Source organism: Rhinolophus sinicus, chromosome 16 (genome assembly GCF_057876585.1).
Source record: "Rhinolophus sinicus isolate RSI-liver-muscle chromosome 16, RSI-T2T, whole genome shotgun sequence".
Classification (NCBI taxonomy): Eukaryota; Metazoa; Chordata; class Mammalia; order Chiroptera; family Rhinolophidae; genus Rhinolophus; species Rhinolophus sinicus.
Genome location: NC_142516.1, coordinates 149,783,512 through 149,806,585, shown reverse-complemented (window position 1 = coordinate 149,806,585; position 23,074 = coordinate 149,783,512). Strand labels below are relative to the sequence as shown.

Below are 23,074 nucleotides of genomic sequence, written 5' to 3'. Positions count from 1 at the left end.
GTTTACTCTAGCTACTGATCTTTATTTTAATGACCATGTCTTTCATTGCTTAAAATGTCTGTATGCTTCTTTTTTCAAAGAAGCAAGCTCTTTCTCCCCCAGAATGTCCAGTTCTTGAAGGAGGAATGCTATTCCTTCTTTTATCCCTTCAGATATTTTAAGCATTTATTTTAACGTCTCTGAGAGATTGCATTTTTTTAATATATATTTTTTTAATTTTATTGGGGAATATTGGGGAGCAGTGTGTTTCTCCAGGGCCCATCAGCTGCAAGTCATTGTCCTTCAATCTAGTTGTGGAGGGCACAGCTCAGCTTCAAGTCCAATCACCTTTTTCAATCTTTAATTTCAGGGGGTGCAGCCCACCATCCCATGCGGGAATTGAACCAGCAACCTTGTTGTTGAGAGTTTGCGCTCTAACCAACTGAGCCATCCAGCCGCCCCTGCATGATTTTGTTTTAAAGTGGTGTTCCCTCGCAGGTGAGTCACCGCAGTGCTTTGCATTTTTTCCTCTGAGACTGTCCTCTTCTTCTGGGGCAGTCTCTGTGTTGTTTGCATTCAGGAGATTCTCTTCCCTACCAGCATCCAAGGCAGATGAGCAATACCCGCCTCTTCTGGAGGCCAGTGGGTGAAGTTGTTCAGGGCATCTGACAAGACAGTCCCTTTACTAGGTCCTGGTTCCCGCTAGGTGGGGAGATTACAGACTTGACTCTGGCACCAAGTAGGCTTTATAACCCCGATTACGAAGGTGTGTTCCCTATCCTGGAAGCTGAATGGATGGCCTGCAGCATCGCTGACCTTCTCATATTCACATTCTACCTGCTCACCCTTGGGAAAGTAATTTACTTCCTTGGGACAGATAGCACTGCTAACGCATCAACTTCTGTCCCCTTCTTTAGCTGAGTTCCTTCTTGGCAAGCAGCATCCCTTAAAGATCTGCTAGGTATTTAGTAAAACTTGTATTTTAGCCACCATTTCCATGTGTCTAGATGGAGGGTGGGTATTTCTCCATCCAGCTCATTCAACTGTTCCTAAATAGGAACTCTCTTTCCTCCCTTCTTGGCGTTACCAGTCCCCAGGTTTTCCCTCTACCTCATGCTCAAAGCCTTTCCTTCTCATTTTTTGGTGCTCACTCTTGGGAAATTATATGCAATTCTTTGGCATACATAGTCGTATATTAATGACCATCAATCTAGGCCACATATATGTCTCATCTCAGGAGTCTTCCTCCCACTGCTTGTACATGCACCTAAAAACTTCACAGGACTTCGTCTCAACATATCCAAAATAAATTCATGATCGGTCTAATAAAAACCTTTATTTACTCATATTCCCCTCCTTTGGAGTGGCACTTTTGTCTGTCTGCTCAGTCACTGCAGCCAGAAACCTAGATAATATTGCAAATTTACCCTTTCTCTCAGCTCATACATCCAATCAACAGTAACCTCTACATACTCTACCCCTTTGGCCAATTTCATTTCCATCCTCTCTTCTCCCTCTCCACTGCAATGACTGAGTTCTGGCCCTGAGTCCCTCCCCTCTGGACTGCTATAATAGTGGCGCAGATGATCCTCGAACCCCCCTTTGGTCTTGCCAGATTTTTGTAAATAATCACAAACAAGAAATATATGATTTTCTTATTTCTCTTATTGTTGAACCATGAAATCATCAAAGGAACTTCAAAATATCATGTGCTTATTTCTGGTCTCAGATGACTTCTGGATAGCAGTCTAAGATTCAGCTTTCCTCAACTTTGCACTAAAATATACATCACAGTCCGGGGGAAGAAAAGGACTGAAAACAAAGACTGTCAGGCATCCTATTGCCAGACCCTGGGAGGAAATTCCAATAACAAAATTTACAAAGCTGAAGTGAGTATCAAAATCCACGGGCAGCTCTGAGTCACGCTTCGAGTCCTGAAGAAGAGAGCGCATGCAGGCCTGAAAGGGATTGTTGTTCCTCCTTCGTCCTCCTTGGGGCTCAAGGATCCAGAGTCATTACCAAGCAGGACACCAGGCAGCCAGCCTCCTTTGCAGATAATACATTTTGATTCAACCTGAGTATTATTTAACCCGCCTCCCCTTCCAGCCATGAAGCCTAGGTACCCATCCCAAGCAGATTAAAGCCAAAAACCCCTAGAGAGTAACAGGACAAGACAGACACTAGAAACTGGGTAGCTCCCCTGCTTTTCTCGCTACCTCATAAGAATAGAATTACAACTAGGTTACTAAACCATACTAAATTAAAACATATTAAAACTCTGATAAAGGTAACTTTTCTTGAACAGACATTATCTACAGAATAAAGTCCTACTGTCTTGTATTGCATTCAGGTTTATTTCATATATTCACTGTACATTTATAATCTTATTTCCTATTATGTGGCCAAACATTGGTAACTGCAGCTCCCGGTATTATTATATATTTCTGAAGCATGCACTGTGCTCTCCTACCTCCTTGTCTAGGTTTCCCCTGTTCCTTCTGCCTAGAAGACCCTCTTCTTTATCTTTAAGCTCACTGAAATCTTCCCCATCATTAAAGATTCATCTTCAAGGTCCAAATTCTTCACAAAGTCTTTCAAAAATCCCCTCCATTAAAATTAATCTCTTCCTCCCCTGTCTTCCCAAAGCATTTCTTTGTACTCCTATTTTAATACTTATCATCATCTTCCTTATATTGCTAGCTGCAACTTTGCTTCTCCCATTAGACCGTGAGTCTTTTTTTTATTAGCTAACACATATCACAGTGCCTTCTGTATCAAAGACATGCAACAAACATGTGTTGAATTAATTGAAGACAAGATGAAAAGGAACCACAGAGAGCTTCTCACTCAGATCTCATTTTTACTCTTCAACTTTATATTTATCTCTAAAACAATAGCTGAATTTTGTCACGAAGCCAAGCAGCAAGCTGAAAAGGAACTCAATCTTGAATTTCCTTTGCAATTTTGAAGTGGAAACCCATAGGTGACAACTTTCCTGACAAAGGAAAGAGGAAATAAAGGCCACAAAGGTGGGGGAGGGGTTGAGGTCATGCAACAAAAGGAAGTCCCATTTTCTAATCGCCACAAGATGGGCAAGTTGCTGACCTCTCCTGTTGCATTAGAGCAATAAAATGTCACAGAAGGTCAGCAGATGTTACAGTGACAGAAAGAGCAGGACTGATACGTTTATAAGTAGCCAAGGTGCTCAGCGCGTCCGTCGCAATTTTCTTGTCTTTCCATCTTCTAACCAAATGATAGAAAAATCAGTTAATTTTAGCGCCAGTTATGTATTTGCTGCCCAGTAATGAATCAATCATCCAAACAGCTTTCATCAGCATTTCCAAATTCCTCAGGTAGTCTTATTGCAGCATTACTGTTCATGTTCACAGTCATTGTGAACTGAAACGCTACGAAAAATTTGTTCCTTCATATTGGGCACAAGAATACTGATCTCATGTGGGTTTTAAAAAGCACAGAAGTTCTGTTTTGCATTCCTTGTCTCACCAATTCAAAGGTAAAATTGCTCTTGCTTTTCAGTCATTTATTCAAGAAATATTAATCGAGTTCTAGCTATGCTTCAAGCACTGTGCTCAAAACTAGAGGCGCAATGATGAGAAATAACAGGCCTGGCCCCTGACTTCATGGGGCTTACTTACCCTTCGTGGAGACAGACGCCAATAAAACAATTTCATGATACAGGTACATTTTACTGCTATGAAAGAAGGTCTTGTGAAAAGTAGGAGACTCCATAAGAAAAGAATCTGAGTTAGCCGGGCAAATTAACAGTTTCCCTAGAAAAGGATTGTACACTGAGACGTGAAGGTTGGGTGAGAGCTAAATAGGAAGGGTGCAGGAAGGATGAGGAAAGAGAATGTTCTAGGCAGAGCACTGCAGACAAAGGCCTTCCTGCCTGAGAAAGGATGTTTCTGAACAGTCTTGAAAGCCACCCAGCTTTTGCTCTGAGTACAGCACACCACCCTCCCTCTGTCTGCAATACTCCTCAGAGGCCATGTTCCTGGGATTCTTTCTACATAACATTCTATGTAATAAGAGTTAATTATGTGGCAGTTTGGAAACTTAAAACTGCACTGTTTTAAGAAGCTGGGTGATAAACATAGTCATAACACGAAGTAGGAGGAAAACAAGATGTGAATACCTGAGTGTGCCCTGAAATTTTTGAATTCAGGTTTTGTTGGGTATTTGTTTGTTTGTTGTGCAAACATCCTCCCTACAGCGTGACCTCCGATGTGTGGTCACAAGGTCTAAATTGTCCCTTTTTCTCCATTTTCCCTTTCAAATGAAAGGCAGCCATATAAAAACCAACTCAAAACAGATTTCATTACTAGTTTTTCTGGGGTGTCTGTCACTGGACTTACTAATATAATAATACGATACACTTTCCTTGAAGATCCTGGGATAGAAATGTTAAAAAACATTATTTTTAAAAATTATCAAATAAGAAGCTGGTAGATTTTGTACTTATGAGAGTTCATTTCTTAAAATTTCCAAAGTTTGTTTCACTGATTCAGAATGACATCTGAAGCCATTATTTCATTCAACGATTTCTCCTACTAGCCAGCATGTTGTGATTTCTGCCTTGGCAGTGGTGATATATTAATCTCCTCCCACAATCATGATATGCGGGATTGGCACAGCATTTAGTAATTCAGCTTTCACTTAAATTGGTTTTCTTTTTGCCTTCACTGCATCCAACAGCTTGGACTAACTATATCTATGTTTTTAGCATAATGTAAAACGGGGTCAAACCTCTACTTCTTGAGCTGGGTTTAATAAATAAAACTAATAGCTGAGATTGATTACCCATTTAGACAGCAAACTGCAAAACCTAAGATGGATTGTGTAATTTGCAGCTCTATGACATGTATTAAATTTCCAGACATAAGATAAATAATTCATGTAAATAACCAATAGAATATAATCAAGAATGAAGTTGTGTGGTTATCCTTTTACAACAGTTGAAATTAATGCCAAATTTCATTAACTCTTAAGTTAGGCTGTCCTATAAATGCATTTTAACTAACCACTGCCTAATTGAAACGGGTGTATACATCAAGGAGATTCTTTACTTGTCCTTATTTAGAGGCTTTCTTAATTAAATATCTAGACCCCTCAAAAAGTGAACTCTATGCCTACAGTTTTTTTACACTACTACCTATGATTTAGGGAATTGAAGTCTCTCAATAACTAGGAGTGAGAGGGAAAACAAGCATAAAGGATATGTGTTAAATTCTTCCTCTTTGGTGCCAGAAGAGTAGAACCCAGAGGACAAAATATGGAGACAGTGTTGAATTTTGTTTACACTTCCCATGCTGAAATGAGTAAACTTAATCACTTAAGCCCTCAGGTTTCATAACTTTCAGGTAGGGATAAAAAGTGCATTCTATAGGGTGATTTCATGGTTTAATTAGATTTGAGGAAGACAAAATAGTCCTGATATCCTCCCAGGGCGATACATAAATAAGGGATGATGTGATCGCTGTTCAGAGCTTTTGAGGAAGAACTGTGTCCATTGGCCCTGCCACTGGGACATCTCAGCCTGGGGTTAGAGAGTGGCTGGATTGCTAGCCTACCAAGAACAGAATCTGTGACTAGGCAGGGTGGATCTCCGGGGCCCAGGATGAAAAGATGAGTCCTTCCAGGTCCTCAACAGCTCAGAAGTACTGGAGTGCTGGCACTATGTGTTCAGCACTAGACAGTACTTTGGCCAGTGTATACAAGGCAGCAGACTAGGTTTTACTTGAATATTCTAAACATGAAGAGTCCTTGCTTACCAAGTTTATAAAATCATTTATAATGGGGGCTGTAAGCAACTAATGACTTCTTTTTATCTTTAGAAGAAACTTTATTATTGCTTTATTATTATGATTATTTTTATCTTTAGAAGAAACTTTATTATTTATTATTATTATTATTTTAAACCTATTTGGGTTTTTTTGTTTGTATGTTTGTTTTTGTTTGTTTATTTGTTTGTTTTTAAAGAGGGCGACGCTCACAGTGGCCCATGCGGGGATGAACCGGCACCTTGGTGTTATCAGCCCCACGCTCCAACCGAGCTAACTGGCCCCCCATTTTATTGCCATTCCCATTTTACAGATGAGAAAACAGAGAAGAGTTCAGTTATTTGCCCAGTGCAACAAAGATAGGAGGGACACAAACGAGGTTCAACCTCCAGCCCCTACCTCACTCTCTCCCCTATTATTCATACACCTGGGGCCCGCTCTTGTATTGAACTTTGTTCTTCTCACAGGATTAAGTTAACTAATTTTTACTGGGGATAACAGTTTGAAGTTTAGGTTTTCTTTAAAAGTGAGGGAATGCTGGCAGTTATGGGTACAAATTCTCTCCAGGGAGCATTTTTACCTTGGATACAGTTACCTGGGTTGCTAGGTCTCTATATGCATTTTTTTGTGCTACAATAATCAAGCAGTTCCTCACTACACAGGGTATCAAAACAGTCTTTGAAAACTTTCTGGGAAGATTAAAAATAAGTAAAGAGGTTAACATTTTGAATACATTTAGATTAAAACAAAAGCTTTGCATTGTTGAGTGAGGGGGTAGTTCAGGGGAGTTGATGGTGTCTGAGAACCTTCCAGCAAGTTTCGCAGCTACAACAATCCCGGGGGCGACTCCCTAGGCCTAAGGATGCAGTCAACCTATTGTCAGTTCCAGCCCCTGCCCTGCCCCCAAATTTGGCACCAGCATCTTCGATGTCAAACTGGCTTTTCTTAGTGGCTTTTTTTTTTTTTTTTTTGCTTGCAACTGTTGGTGTTTCCAGACTCTTGATTTCTCCAGCACCCAGTTTGAGATATATGATGCAAAAAGAAAACCCAGGGGACGCACAGCTGTGTCATTCCTTGGGTCTCAAGACCCCTCTCAGGTTGCCCTCTTGTCTACCTTTCAGTCTTATATTTTATATATCATGTCCAGAGTTTGCAGCTGTACTTACAGTAATAGAGAAAAGTATGCCTACTCCATCTTTCCAGAAGTCCCCTTAACTTGCCTTTGCATGTGGGCGTGACACTTGCCATGTTAACTATTTGTACGTGTACAGTTCAGGGACAGTAATTACATTCACATTGTTGTGCAACCATCGTCATTGTCCAGCTCCACATTTTTTTCATACTCCAAACAGCATCTGTGTACCCATTAAACAATAACTCCCTATTCCCTCCTTCTCCTAAACCCTGGTAACCCCTCTACTCTATTTTCTACATCTATGAATCTGCCTATTCTAGATATTTCATAAAGTGGAATCATACAATATTTGTCCTTTTGTGTTTGGCTTATTTCACTTAGCATAATATCCTTAAGGTTCACCCAGGTTGGGGCGTGTGAGAGAATTTCCTTCCTTTTCATGGCTGACTAATATTCCATTGTGTGGATATACCACATTCGGTTAATCCACTCACCTATTGATGAACACTTGGATTGTTTCCTAACTTGCCTTATGACAAGGTCATGCTGAGGGCTAAGAGGAAGCGGGCAGTATAAGTTTGGGAAAGACTAACCTTGGTGTAGCACAGTCCCTTCTCTCAGTTCTGTTAGAGGCAGCAGAGGCCTGACTCTTACGATGCGATTCCCACCATCCTGAAATAATCCTCAGCTAGCTTTCCTCTAGGAGGCCTGCGAACGTATGTGGTTGGCAAAGCAGGGCTCACTTACTTTAATAACCTTCCAATACATATTTATTCACAATGTAATCTGACACTTTTTAAATGCCAAAAGGCAAAAAAAGAAAAGGAAAAGAAAGTTGTTAGTCTGTGCACCTCCTGCTGCTCCAGCCTCATCAGTCCCTGTCACCGCAGAGCCTCACGCAGATGGCCACTGAGCCCCAGAGAACCAGCCAACCACGCCTGCAGGGAAAACGGAAATGGGAAAAACCCACAGGAATGTGTTTATGTTTAAAGAAACAGAATGTTTTCACATCAATTTGCATTTTGTTGGAAAACACAGTTAAGGTATCCAGTACTAGAATGAAGGCCACCAAATAAAGACCTTGCTTGAAGACTATAGAACTTGGGACATCTAGAACCCTGGTGGGAACCCTGGCACTGTCCTCACTGCATGCATGTTTTGGGAGAGTTGCACTGATGTCTTGGGGTGACCACATTCCCACTCAAAACTGAACACTCCTCAAGTACTATTTTGAATACTCCACAAATATTACCTGACCTTTTGTGACTATTCCTAGTAGAACAAATAATCCCAGTTACTCCCCAAAGTGTAAAATTTGCAGTCTCCCTGCCATCACAGTTTAAGGTTTGTGGCTTTTATTTCAGATATTAAATATTTAAGAGTAGAAGACTTTTTATTGTTGTTTTGTTTCGTTTTCCCAAACAATATTTTATATTGTGATGGGCTCTGAGATTTTAGATCCTGGTTTTAGTTTCCTCATGCCAGTTCTGTTCATGACAAACATTAGTGTGGCATTCTTGGAGATTTGAAGAGCAGGAGAAGTCAAATCCTCATTTATACCAAAATCTGGAGACTAAGCTGATGCACCCTTGGTCCCATTCCAAATATTTATAAATGTTGGATAAAATATATAAATTACATGAAAGCCAAAATTGGAGGGTGGAATGAGAAACCACTGGATACAAAAAGAGAAGAAATTCAAACCTAGAGTAGAAAAAAGGAATTGAGATTTCGGTTATCCATAGGCCATTGGACCCTGATATGAATCCGGGTCCTGGGCAATGGAAGCAGGTTGGAGTTTTAACATCTACATAGTTTCCACCTCAGGAAGGTGGAGAATTAGGATAAAGCCAAGAACCTTATGGAACTGCCAAATCCATGAATTGGGGATTAGAAGTTGGCCAAAAATGTACTAAGTCTAGATCCTTCTCCTCAAAATGAATCAGATAGTAAACTTCAGAATTATCTCTTAGCACCAGATAATTCAGAATCTTTACCAAGCAAACTAAGCAATGATCCTTTTGACCCTTGTCTAAGCCATATGTTTTGTTTTGTTTTTTAAGTAGGATTGATTGATATGATGTAGGTAAAAATCAAGTTGTCAATTCTGTTTCTGATGCACATTAGCTGAATCATCAGCATCAGCATCATCTGTGTTCTCTGTCCTCATTAACAGCACAGCTACAAATTTCTAAATGTGATCACTGATACTCCATGCTAGATTTCTTATCAACAAACTATAAGAGTGGGTTCCTCCAAAATAATGTTTACAAGAGAAGCAAGTAGGGCTCGGGCAAAATTGGTTTATTATAATCAAACTGTTCTGCTTCATCAATAAAATGATTAAAAGCCAACTTAACACTGTAGAGTTCATCAATCCAAGCTTTTGATTTCCCTGCCAGGAGCCCTGTATGGGAAGCTATATCTGCAACCCTACTATAAATCTGAAGCTGTTAGGATTGTCAGGAGTCCTACTCCTGCGGCCAGTCCATGAGAGATGGCTCAATAATGACCATGAATGAGATTCTGCTCAGTGAAACAACACAGTGCCGATGAACTACCCATTGGTTTGTTGTCTCAACTGCCAGTCTTCACTTATAGACACGTTCATAGTCTACACGCACTATATAAAGTTGTTATGGAAACATCTGTTCCCCACTCGAAATGGAGACCTTGACTTCTATTCTCCAATACTATCTTAACTATAATAATAGTAATATTAGTGCACATCATTGACTACAAACTAGGACTTGTGCCATGTGATTTATATACATTATGCATTCATTATTTGCAGATGAGAAAACAGAGACTCTGTGAGCCTAAGTAACCTTTCCAAGGTCATATATTGAGAAAGTGAGAGAAGGTATTTGGGCCCAGGTATGTTGGACTCTGAGAATGCACATAATTATGGAAGTGCTTTTATCTATTATAATTACTGCCTGTAACAATAAAAGCCAATATTGGGAATAGAGGAGTCCACCGGCAGCCCACATTTATGATGTAAATATTCAATAATGACACTAACATTCTAATAGGAGGTCAGCATTTATTGATTTTATACATCTATTTATCTAGTATATACTATATACGATACATCATTTAAACCTCTTCAGTGGTTACCAGAGAGTAAGGGGCGAGGGGGGATAGTAGAAGGAGGGTGGGGGTCAAATATATGGTGATGGAAGGAGAACTAACTCTGGGGGGGGGGGGGTGAACACACAATATGATATTTAGATGATGTATTACAGAATTGTACACTTGAAACCTATGTAACTTTACTAACCATTGTTACCCCAATAAATTTTAATTAAAAAAAACACCTCATAACATCTCATAACAACTGAAACACCTTATAACAACTAAAAAGTAGCTGTTCTTATTCCCATTCTACAGTTGAAGGCACTCAGCAGGCTCAGAATGATAAAGTTTAAGTTTTGTCAATTCACAGAGAAAATAAATGGCTGAATTACAGTCCAAGTGCTTGATGCTACACCATGCTGCCAATGTGACTTTACAAATGCATAGATTACTTTCATACTAACTATATGTATACAAAACATATTTACAGTATTCTTTCATGGACATACACAGTCTATTTTGTATTAAAGATTGGCCTGGATCAAAATAATCAAAACATCTCCAAAAAAGGTAAAATTCTTAGATGTCCATACCAGTGACTGAGGACTGTTGGGAGCTGAAAGGAACTTTGGGCTTATACAATCCACTCAGTTTTAAAGGTGAGGAGACTAATGCCCCAGAGAACCCCAGTTTAGACAGCTGCTGATTAGTGGTGGGGTTGTGGGCACGTCTCCAGAGTGGCAGCTAAAATTTGATTCGTTCAGAAACCATGACATTGTGAAGATAAAACAAATAAAACAAATCGTACTGTGTCTGGTATATAACACTGTTAGCTCGATTACTATTAATCATTGTTTCCCATATGACTATATTAAAATTAGGAGACTGAAGCTAACGGCCCCCTCTATCGGTCAACCTTCTTATACGCATCTACCTGTGGCCTTTCTGCACCTGTACAACGACGACATTCTCCACTACGTGATTTCTAGCTGCAATCACTATTTATTCAGCTACTGTACAAGGTCTTGTCTAGTTTCAACTGAGCATATAATTAGAACGTTTTATTAAAAAGAAAAAATGCCAAGGAACTTTGGGCTTCTCAGTACATACGTCCCTCAGAAACTGTGACTACGAACCCCAAAAGTAGGGTAACCATCATCCAGTTTGCCTGTGGCAGCCCCAGTTTTTGCTTTGTATCCTAACTTTATTATTAATAGCACCCATTTTCACTCTCAAAATTGTCCATATTTAGATGGTTAATTGTATGCGTTAATTCTAAGCATTTCATTTCCAAATTGATTTAAAAGTTAAATATAAAGCTATTTTAGTGATGATGGCCAGTTTACACATGACCTCCACTACAATCCAGAAGCCCTACCTGCCCCTTCACTGCAGGTAGGACAATAAGGAATTCCCTGTACGCATGGAAAATGACACTATTTTCTGGGTAAGCCAGGTGCTGTCTTACAGAGAGCAACTAGATGATTTCATATTACTTTTCAGTTCCTCCAAAAGATAAGAACATTACCTACACAACAACACATTGTAAATAGAAGTAAAACACCCCCTTCTATAGGAATAGCTGCAAGAAATACTCCAATCCTCCTGGACGATCCACTCTTGGAGGGCTGGACCCGGGCTCTATGTCTGTTTTTGTAAGATAAGATGCATCCCAGGCATCGAGTTGCATGACCTGGCTATTGCCTGGAGCGTTTGTATTGCATTTTATTATTAATGCAAATAATAACAATATGAGAGACAATATCACCATCTTTACAGAAAGGATATGCTCTATCCTCCAGGGAGTATAGCAGGACTCCCTGACTAACCATCATGAAGCAGCTCCAAAAGTCTTTGTCACAAGCTATATGCAGTTAGGTTCTGAACAATGCTTGGGCTGTAACATATAATTAATGCTGACAAATTGACAGCAGAATGCTGTTCATTTCCAATGTTAATCTAACAGAGGCTTAAGGGAATATATCCTAATGGAATAACCTGGTCTTTGTCAGGAATCTTCTGGTTTTAAGTAATAGAAACCCAGTGATATTAACTTAAAATACAGGAAAGTTTACTATAAAGTTGTAATAGGAGAGGCACCTCACACGGCAGTGGCAGAAAATATGACTAGATTCTTCAAAAGCAGGGAAGCTCTCAGGAATTAAATGAGCCATCACTATTTTTCTCTGCCTCTCTATATGAGTCTTTCCTCTGTAGATTGGCATTCTCTTTTGATTTATTTGTATGGAGCCCCAAAAAGGCCTTCTCATGCAGCTTTCCATCACTTCCTAGTTCAACTGCCTAGCTTTCTGTATTCCAATTCTAAATTCCTAGGAGGAAGCAAATCTGACTGGTCTCTGAGCTAGACATGATGTGCCAATGAGCTATGACCGGAGAACTCACATGCTATATCTCGGGGTCCTTAGGAGCCTGACTTGAGCAAGCATTGTCAAAGGAACCTATACATGAATCTAAAATGGCCACGTGCATTTTTACTATCTCTCTCCAGTACCAAGGAACCCTATTTTCTGTTTTTCCCAAATACATTTGGAAATAAATTGGGCATATGGGCACACAGAAGCATTTTCTGAGTAGATAGTGATCCCATTTTAGCACACTCAGCTGTGCCTCTGAAAAATTCTGTACAGAAGAAGATCAGATTGTATGATTCATGAGACACATGCTAAGGGCGCCCAACCAACGCACCCACTGTGGACTCACAAGGACGAAATGCATTCATTACTCTCTACCCTGTCTGCTCTCATCTGGCTATTCTTGCCTGAGCCTCCATGGAGTTTTTGGGCCCCCTACCATCTCTAAGCTTTCCCGTCCTATCTACATCAGACCTCAGGAAGGAAAGAAAAAGAGGGCTTTTAATAAAGAGATTAGAAACAACAAATATTTCCCTAGACAGTTTTTCTAAGTACTGCCATGCAGGCATCCTTGATTTCTAAGCAAAAAGAAAAGCTCCTGAAATTTTAAGGGGACACAGACTAAACTATATCAAAGGTTTAAGTTTTTATAAAACAATGATAGCACATATCTTTTAAAACCCATTTGCCTTGGTGATTTGTTTTATACTTGTTTATTTTCTTACTGGCTACTTTTGGTCGAAACAGAATTTGATGTGATTCCTTTTTAGAATACATTTACATGTGATGAGATAGGGAGCTTTTCTGTTTTTGCACTATTTTGTCAGGTACAGAGTTTGTGTTTTAGTACTAGAATTTGGATAGAAAATTAACAAATGATTACCTAAAGGATGTGACCCAGTTGTGGTTCTTTGAATTAAGCCTATATTATTGCTCTTTATAGAATTATATTGTTTAAAAATTCCTACTCTTACGATTTATACCTAGTTTAGAGTTTAAAGTTTAAAAACACCATTGATATTAAATACTACGAGAGTAGAAATATCTTTTAATAGCAAGGATAATAAATAATTTGATAATTTGGAACCTCATCATAATTTTAATACCATTTAATATTTCACATTTAGTGCACTTCAATCAACATTTATTGAATACATACTACTGACTAACCAAAGCATTACAGGGGTTAGAAAGATGGAGAAAAAATTGTAGCTTCTGCACCCTTCTCTCTCCTGCCCCAAACGTCCATGAATCCACATACTAGCTAAAAGGACAGATAGAAATAAAATAAATATAATACAAGAAAAATTATAGTACAAACAAGAAAAAAAGTATGGAAAGCCTGAGGAATATATATAGAAAGAGATTAATTCTGGTTGAAGGGACACATGGGGAGGTGAAATTTAAACTAGGGTTTGAATTTGCAGTAGGTAATCTAGTTATTCAATATCCTCAGTAGCAATTTCTGAGATGACTTAAAGTATGATTCTTACTTCAGAAAATATAGAATATTGTCAAATTAATTTTCAACATGGAGCCATGTCAGAATTTTTTAGAGGAAATAAACATATACACACTTCTCTGTTCCCCCAGATTCTGAATTAGAGAGATTTTAGTGGGATGTGGGCATACCCCCTTCCCCACAGGCACACCTACACACACACACACACACACACACACACACACACACACACAGAGAGAGAGAAAGCAAGATAAAGTGTGAATGCCATAACGAAAGCTTTTACATAGACGTACTCCAGTGTGAAATACAGGTGTTCTGTTTTGTATTGTTTTGTTTTGTTTTGTTTTGTTGAACAAATAATGTTAAGGTTCTTGGAAAGATCTCATTTGACTCTTGCAATCAGAAAATGTATCACTATAGTTAATTTTTATTTAAGGTTATCTTATATGTATTTATGAAATGTACTTCAGTCCTTTCTGAAACCAAGTAGAGTTAAAACACACACACACACACACACACAAAACAGATAGATGATAGATATCTAGATGAAGAGCTACTGACATAAACGACTTAGTGTTTTCTGTTTCTCCTTTTGCAGAGGCAGGGTTTTATGAGTATTATATAAAGCCCCGCTCCCAGGCACCATGACTCCCTAAGCCATGGTTAAACATCTAACTGAGGTTCAGTTCCACCCCTATCCCATCAGAGAGAAAAACACCAGGCTTAAGACAGTCTACAGGCTGCATGTACAAACAGCATTGAGTCCTTCGAAACTATCATTTTAGTATAAAAATCTTAGTAACATACGCTATTGATTGGTCTCCTCTCTCAATTATGTTACTTGGATTGCTTCATTGGAGCGCCATCATCAGAACCTCACAACACCATAAATTGCCCATTTCGTCTCCTGTCACTTTGTCAGAGTGTAGTGTCCAGTGCAAAACTGACTTATTCAATTTCAGTCTGGGACCTGATTGTTGTTCATATAATCTAATTATGTCAACAGTTTAATATTTCTTAGAGAATTTACATATGCTATAGCATCTTTTTATTGGAAACAACATTAGTTTGCATGGGAAATAGCCAAAATATTTATTTTAAAAAACCTATAAATACTAGAGACCAGGCCTCAACAGAATGGAATGAAGGCAACTTGCATTGGAGTTTAACTTTGTTCAGCTGCCTGGTACTCCAAGGAAAACGAAAAGACTTAGCATCCTTGAAATGTCTCCCTCAGCTTCTCTCATTCAAATGAAGACTGGAATCAATTTTGCCATCAGGGCCATTTGCAGGGGTACAACTTTGACTAAGTAAACAAGATTTCTCTTTTTCAACTAGTACATCCATTGAATGCGGTTAATTATTAAGTGCTAATATTTTGTGCAGTTGTGTGAGAAGCATTAACTAGGGCAATAATGACAACAGAATATACTGCTCTGTGAAAGCAGGAAGCTGCGTTTTGAGGCGACAACCCCGGAGAGTAGGCTGAATAACTTTCCTTGACAAACTAACTGGCTGTCGGCTGAGAAGAACAATTGGATGGGCCTTCCACTGTGACTCTGTCTTCCCCAATGTGTCCCAAACCATTGTTGAACACAATAGTGTGAGAAGCAGAAGAGAAATTGATGGATTCACATGAGGGACACAGCGCCAAAGTTTGGAAAATTCTGATTTTGAAAATAAGAGAGTATTTGAATCAAATTTAAGAATATAGTAATTGTGAAGGCTGGTATTGTTCATGATATACCATATGAAGAGATTAACCTTAGTATTAAAAAATAATTAGTATATGACACAAAATAAATGGACTCCCATGGCCTATTCTAAGCACATACTCATGCCATGACTTATGCCCTAATTTGACTTATTTTCTTCTAGTTTATTTTCCTTGTTTTCTTTTCCTGCCAGATAAACATAACTGAATGCACCGAAGTTGATACAATGATACTGAAATTTAACTGCACGTCTCCCACTTACATTGTAATTGGAAAAAAGCTTTAACATCATAAGATCAAAACTGTAAGTGTAGCATTTCAGCCAGCAGTCACTTGCTAAAAGAGCTGATTTTTCAAATCCTTCCTGGCACTTCTAAAGTCCAAGCCCATAGACTGACACCTCCGTTGTCTATTGTAGGCCTACCCTTTTTGAGCTGCAAGTTTCTTTGGGGATCCCACCTTTGAAGAAACATTTCTATCTCCATCTCCTAGATGTTGAGAAAATCCCCATTCTTCTCCCTTGTTTTCATCTTCTTTGTGTGTTAAAAACAGCATTTTTTGGAAGCAAAGTTATAGTCTGCTCAATCAATCATTTATTTGCAAACATTTTGAATTCCCAAAATGTTTTATGCACAGTGCAATTATGTGTTACTGATGTTACAGAAGCCGGCTCAGGGGTACACTGAGGGGCATGAGCAGTAAGAGGTAAATGCTATCTCCAGTACTCAAATCTATATGGATTGATTAATCTCTGACAAAAGAATATTTCCCCCACTGTGTAAAAGGATAGAATATTGTAACCCCCAGCAAGAAGCTAGCAGTTGCCCTTATTTCAAGTGGGAAAAAGTTACCTTGGAAAATTATGTTCTAGCTCAGTCGTCAGGTCAACCACAGAAGTGTGACAAGAATTGTGAAATGCACAACCAAAGCATAAACCAGAAAAGACATTAGAGAATAATAGACCATATGTGGAAATGCACCCTAAATAATCCTGTACCTATACTTTCATTAGCCACTTTTTCAAAGCAAAGCCCAATCTTTAACATTAGGGATGGTTTATATATACGTATGATGAGGAAGAAGTCACCGTTTATTCCCAGCATAATGCCTTGCACGTAGTGGATGGTAGAATTAGTCTTTGAATGTTTATGTTAGAAACCAAACAGCATGATTTGAGTTGTAAGAATTTGCTTTTTTTGTAACACAGCCATCTTCTTTATTCTCTTTTGATATTCTATCAAAAGAGTTTTTGATATTCTATTTTGATCTTTTTAAATTTGTGGTAAGGGTTGTAATTTGTAGATAGACAAATTACATATTCCTTTCAGTCATTCAAAAGATATGTATAAAACATTTCTTTTAATTTTGCCATCAAACTGGTATAAAATGGTATCTAATTGACTTTCTTTGACCACTAATGAAATTGAACAGTTCTTCATATGTTAATTGGCCACATGTTTCATTTTCTCAATAGAAATGTCTATTCATGCTTTCCATACTGTATGTAAGCTTTTAGAATTTTCTCTTTGTCTTGGATATCCCAAATTTCCCTATAGTTTGTGTGTTTTCTGTATCATTCATCTTTGATACTCCATGGACCCTTTTGAGGTCTTGTATTTGTTCAATCATCCATCCATCCACTCATTTATAGGAAATTTAACACTACCATTTCTCTAAGAAGTCGTTTATTTTTCCAACTCTTTTGAGGATTCCAATTACCTGTATTCTGCCATTTCTACTTCTGTTCCCCATATCTCTTGGCTTTTCCTGTTTCTATTAGGTTGGTGCAAAAGTAATTGCGGTTTAAACTGTTAAAAATTATTGCAAAAACCACAATTACTTTTGCACCAGCCTAATATTTCTTTGTACTTTCCTCTTCCTTTGGGAGATGACCACAATCTGATCATCATGTGTGTGTCCCTTCTGTTATCTTATCCTCTCTCTCTTGTTCTTTATTTCAACTCTTACATATTTCATTTGTAATATGTCCACTTGGTTACTTTTGGTTTGTTTCTTTGTTTTCATATGGCTAACGCTATCCCTTAGCTTTTTAAATATGTTTATTAGGCCAATTTAAAATTTGGGGGCCGTTATATTTATGCTTCTGATGGAACCTATAACCTACCATATTTTTTGTCTTTTGAAATCATTGTACCTCTCAAAATATCTTGGTATGTATCTTCGTTTTTCTCTGGAAATGTGTACGAGGATAGGCCTAGGGAAGCCCACCAGGACGAGGGGTTTTCTGTGATGCTGGACTAAAATCAGGACAGACCCAGATAAACAAGGATGATTGATCACCTTACTACACCCCATTCTGAGTCATGCCAAGTGGCTCAGGGGGTGAGAGTAAATGAGCTCTGGAACGGAGATTCCCAAACTCCCCAAAATTACAGCCAATCACCCCTTAAAGATTAAGAATTTACCTTCTACTTCCCCAGAGAGAACCTGAGGAGGAGCAAGCTTTAGGTTGTAATTCACCAGCCCAGGGAAGTCCGAGCAGGAGGCCTGGGTGTGCGACGGCCTTAAGGTGGTCAGGTCCTAAGGAGTTTCTTGGCTCCTGACAAGCACAGGGTTTCTGTGCAGCCCTGGTTTTCCTCGAGTCCACGTGGAGCAGAGCTCAGAGTCACCACATGTGTGGGGGCCAACACTGATTTCCCCAAGGCAATGGAGAGTGAGAAGTACAAGCAGATTTTCAAGAGTTCTTTTCCTATTTTATTCCCCCACAGCCTGGCTGGCTGCTTATTGCCTGAGGCCTAAACCACCAATACCCTATTCTCCCTGTTCCTTTACTAAACAATTCAAAACAAACAAACAAACCCTCACTACTAAGGTTTTCTCATAGTTTTCTTCACTTGACGGTATTTCACCCTCTGTAATATTTCAGTGATCTTGGAGGAAGGAGCAGTAATAATGCTATATCAGCATCTTCATGTCACATATTTATATAGTTGCTCCTAAATATTTTTCAAAATTTTATTGAAAAACAAAAAGCTTCTTGGCTATGTGAAAAAGGGCTTTGGGAAGGGTAAAGCACTGTAAATATTACTTACATTATTATTCATAATATCAAGATATGTTTATATGCCTACTGTAGCTTAATTTTCCAAAACTATTCTTATATTTATACAGAAAATAGCATTAGAAAAACTACTACAACCACATTTGGCCAGAAACCACAAAATGTCTGACAAATTTCTGATTTTTATTACAAGTATTTATTATCATTGCTTTACTATTATATTTGGCACATCTATTTTATTTCCAAAATGTGTCACTAATCTGTAACTTATTATTCCTTATAGCTTTTTTACTGAAAATATTTTTCTATGACAAGGTTTAAAAAGGTATTCTAGGGAAAACATTTTAAATTACATATTTACCAAAAAGATTACCTTTACATATTACTGGTCTATTGAAATTTTTCTTTTCAATCAAATTCTATTCATTCTTACATAATGCATGTCAAAAATAGCGACCATGCAAAAAAAACCATAAGCAAAAAATTTGTTCCTGCCTGTCTCCTTTTTTGCTTCTCTTCATTTTTCTTCCAACTTCTGTTTATGAAAGTTTGAATCCCTCCTTCTTGAGGCCCTCAAGCCAGTAATTAACTCTATGACAATTCTCACATGATGCCCACATTACAAATTATTCCTTATTTTGAATAATGCCTTAGTTTCAAATGTACCCTTGAACTCTACTTTTTCTTCTCTATTATTTTCCCAACATTGTTATACCTTTTATAATCTTTCTTTGAGACTTCTAGTTTCTGATTTTTTCCCTCATAGTTCTTTTTTCCGTAGAATGGCATTGCTACAAGGAATTAAAGAATGAAGTGATTTTGCATTTCCCTTATTTCACTCTTACTTCATTCCTACCTTCTTCCTTTGCTCATTTGGTTCCTTATATCTGGAGTGCTCCCTTCTGCCCCATTAAGTCTATTCTTTGGCCACTTCTTTCAAAACATGGCTTCACATTAATTTCCTTCAGACAGTTTTCCTTCACTAAAGCTACTCCCATTTACTCCCTGTATCTCTTGACCTCTAGGAATTCATGTATAAACTATATATGATATTATTATGTACTTGGTAAGCTTTTGTAATTTAATTATTTAGTTATATATTTTGTAACATTTTATTTAATATTACAATTTATTTAATATTTTCATCATACACCCTTGTAAGCTCTGATTTTCCCTTATTAGCATTAATTATACCTGTTATTACATAATATAAATGTGTAATCATTTGTAAATGTCTGCCTTTTATATTTATATTATCTATATCTCCTGTTAGAATGCAAGCACTTTTGGCAAGATGTATTTTGTTGTATCCTCAGAGCCTACAATAACATACATAGTAAGTGTTCAATAAATATTATGTCTTTGAAATACCACTCAGGATATTAGTAGAATGAAAGCGCTCACAAATGCTTGCTGATTTTTTACACACCATCTTGTCTTGAATCTTTCACACTTTCTGTAACAGTGGAAGGTATCTGACTGCAAAATGCAAAAAAACCTAATGGACTTAAACTAATGGGCTTAAATCAAAAGACACTAGCTATTTACTTAGCCATAGTCCAAAGGTGGGCATTTCTAGTCTTGGTTTGACAGTTCAATATTGTCAGCCAAGATCTAGGTGCTTCCCACCCTTTTCCTTAACCATCCAAAGCTTGTTTGTTTTCAACCTCAGCCATAAGGCTTTACAGCCCAAAGATGGTAGCCACATTCTCATATTTCAAAGTACAAAGCAGAAAGCAAGGCATGTAACGTCAAAAAGCAGAGACAGCTACTCACTCTTGTCAGAATCCCAGAAATCCCCGATCCCCAGCGGCCTTCTTCCCGTTCCAATGGCAAGAATTGAGTCATATGCCTACTTTTGGACTAACCATGGACAGAGGTGAAGCACTGCCATTAACGATCTATCTTGATTCATCATATTTTTCTTTTTTTCTCTTTTGTTTTTTGGCAAAAAGAAAGGGAAATTGCTGGATATGCAAGCAACATTGTGTCTGCTCTTCTGCTATGTTAAATGAACCACACTAAAGCTCCAGTTTCCTCAGAACCATTGAGCCCTTAAGAGCCTCCTGGCCTTTTCACTCTTAATATTTTAATCATTAAACCTTTTCCTTCAGAAATTTTTTTCTGCTTAAAACTGCCTACTGAAACATTTCTCAGCTAAAGGGTTCTTTCATTCACTTGTTTACGTACTCACTTAATTTCTGTTTTCTAATTCTTTTTCTTTGCAAAAGTGCTGAGACGTATCATATTTTCAAAATGGAAGCACATTTATTTTGGCCCATGCTTTCCACTCTTCATGTTTACTTGGGTTTCTGGACTGTATTAGGAACCTCAGAGGCCAAGGAAATGTCTTCTGCTCTCTTTATAATTGCCAACATCATTTCCTAGGTGCTAAATGTATTTGATTGTCCTTCCTCTTTACAGTTAATCAGACATATGTAGGCTTTAATAGGAAGCAATAGGAATCACGATCTTATAGCCAAGCATCACTGGTCATATTACAAATATCCTTTACTAATTTGTTTATATTAAATTCTTTGCATACTTGTTTCTTGCTATCATCAGAACATCCCAGAACACGGTATATTTCATTTCACCTTTACCAACATCTTTCACAGAAGCAAAGAAAGGAGCTGGGTTTCCATGGTAACACAAGTGTGACAGTTGAGGGTATCTGGGCATAAGTGAGATAACTCTCAGATTCACTGGGGAGAAGAGAAATAAAGTTTTTCTTTCTTTCTTTTTTATCGCCCAGCAATGCACTTCTGAAGCTAAAGAGACCCTGAAGTGTCAGTGTACAGGGTTAAGTTTTCACTATCATACAGATTTACAGCTCTTAGGAAAAATTCTATTTCACTTTATCTCATTTTTATTTTGTCTTTCTCATAAACAAATGAATGGAGACATAGTTTTTTATCTCTAAAATCACTGTCAGAATAGATAGTTCATGCTGGGAATGAGTAAGAGATCAGGAGACCCAACTTCCACCCAAATCTTCAAAATTCTCTACCCATCCTGATATCCTTTCTTACAGCAGCTAATCCTTCAAACAGCATTTCACATACAGCCTCAAATCAAGTACCACCATCCACAACATGTGAGAAAATATGCTCCTACGCATGTTTCTTTTCCCTCTTCATGATTAAAAATCTACTTTTATGGCAGCATTGAGAATGAAAATTGAGGCCTGTCAATATGAGACATATAAATGAGGTGTAATTACCCCAAGACCTAGTCTCTACAGTTCTTATCAAGAAAGTCAGCATTGATGTAAGGTCTAGGAAAATAGCCTCAGAAATGCCAAAAAGCCCTCTTATTCTCTATTTGCTAAGTAGAGTGACTAAGGAGCCAAATCACTATTGTGTGTGTGTGCGCATGCGCGTGTGTGTGACGACTTCTATCAGATACACTCCACCCAGAGCTTCTCAACTTCTGGAGACTTAGGAAATGAAATCAGTTGCTTGAGGTTACGTTCTGGACCCACAATCCCAGTGCCAAGTTCTATTAAAAAAAAAAAAAAAAAATTCACTGGACCTTTATTCCCTGCAAAGTGAATGATTTTTCAGCTCCACTTAATGCAAGGTACTACACAGGTGGTAATGGTCTATACCAAGAGAAAGTCTGATGCTTCTTGGCTCTGTTGATCCCCCCAACAAGCTAGGAAATTCTTATCACCACAACACACAATTTGGATCTTAAAAGAGACAGTCTGTCTTTCCTCTGAAAGAAGCGTAGCTGTTACTAAGCGAAAGTAACCACAAATAAGGGTACAAGTTTTATACAAAATGTGAGACTTCTAAAAAGCTAGGTGAATACTGTGTTCATCTATAACATTCTCTTGAAACATCCCTGCCAAAAAAGCTCAGATATGAAGTTTCACTTCATATCTATGTGAGTTCTCTTCATTTTAATTCATTCATTCACATTACTAGTTTAGAATGAGATATCAGATCCTCTTTGGTTTCAATTGTCTTAAAACACTCCTCTGATTATTAGTTATTTTGCAAATTGCCTTCACTGCTAATTCTGGCAGCTCAGATACCTCTCCTTTTTTGATGATATGTAACCAAGAAATAATGATTGAATTATATTTTACTGCATATTTTGACAGGACACTTGCCCTCCATTACTTAAAAACCAACTTGGTATGTGTTATACTATAGCAAGATAATGAAAATGTAAGTAATTCGTTCTAACCTAATGGAGCAACAAAGCTGTAGGACACTGCTAAATCTGAGTACGTCTTTGTAGTAGTCTGATAATTGACAGAAAAGATGGTAAAAGAACACCTGGTTTTTCAAGGATCTCAGACCAAAATCCTTTCTACATGATGATCTTCTGGAGAAGAGGAAGGGTAAAGAGGTATGCCATCATCCAACATTAGAACTACAGAAATTTATTATTCCCAAGAAATGTGAGATGGTAATGAATGGATGTAGAATAGTTTGAGAACGACATAGTTTAAGGAACATAAATCCCATTAACCAGTTATTACAAAGTATCCAGAAAC

General features: G+C 38.0%; 2 long non-coding RNA genes across 2 annotated transcripts in view; one reads left to right on the top strand and one right to left on the bottom strand.

Annotated features, from left to right (window-relative positions):
• Positions 1 to 22,755, bottom strand: part of LOC141571015 (uncharacterized) — a 65,077-nt gene extending 42,322 nt beyond the window's left edge. The window contains exon 1 of the long non-coding RNA XR_012495469.2: positions 20,341 to 22,755. This is a non-coding gene — a long non-coding RNA (uncharacterized LOC141571015). The remainder of the gene's footprint in view (positions 1 to 20,340) is intronic.
• Positions 161 to 18,362, top strand: LOC148755122 (uncharacterized). The gene is made up of 2 exons (XR_016019175.1): positions 161 to 477; positions 15,736 to 18,362. It is a non-coding gene; the product is annotated as an uncharacterized LOC148755122 (long non-coding RNA).
• Positions 22,756 to 23,074: the final 319 nt, after the last annotated feature.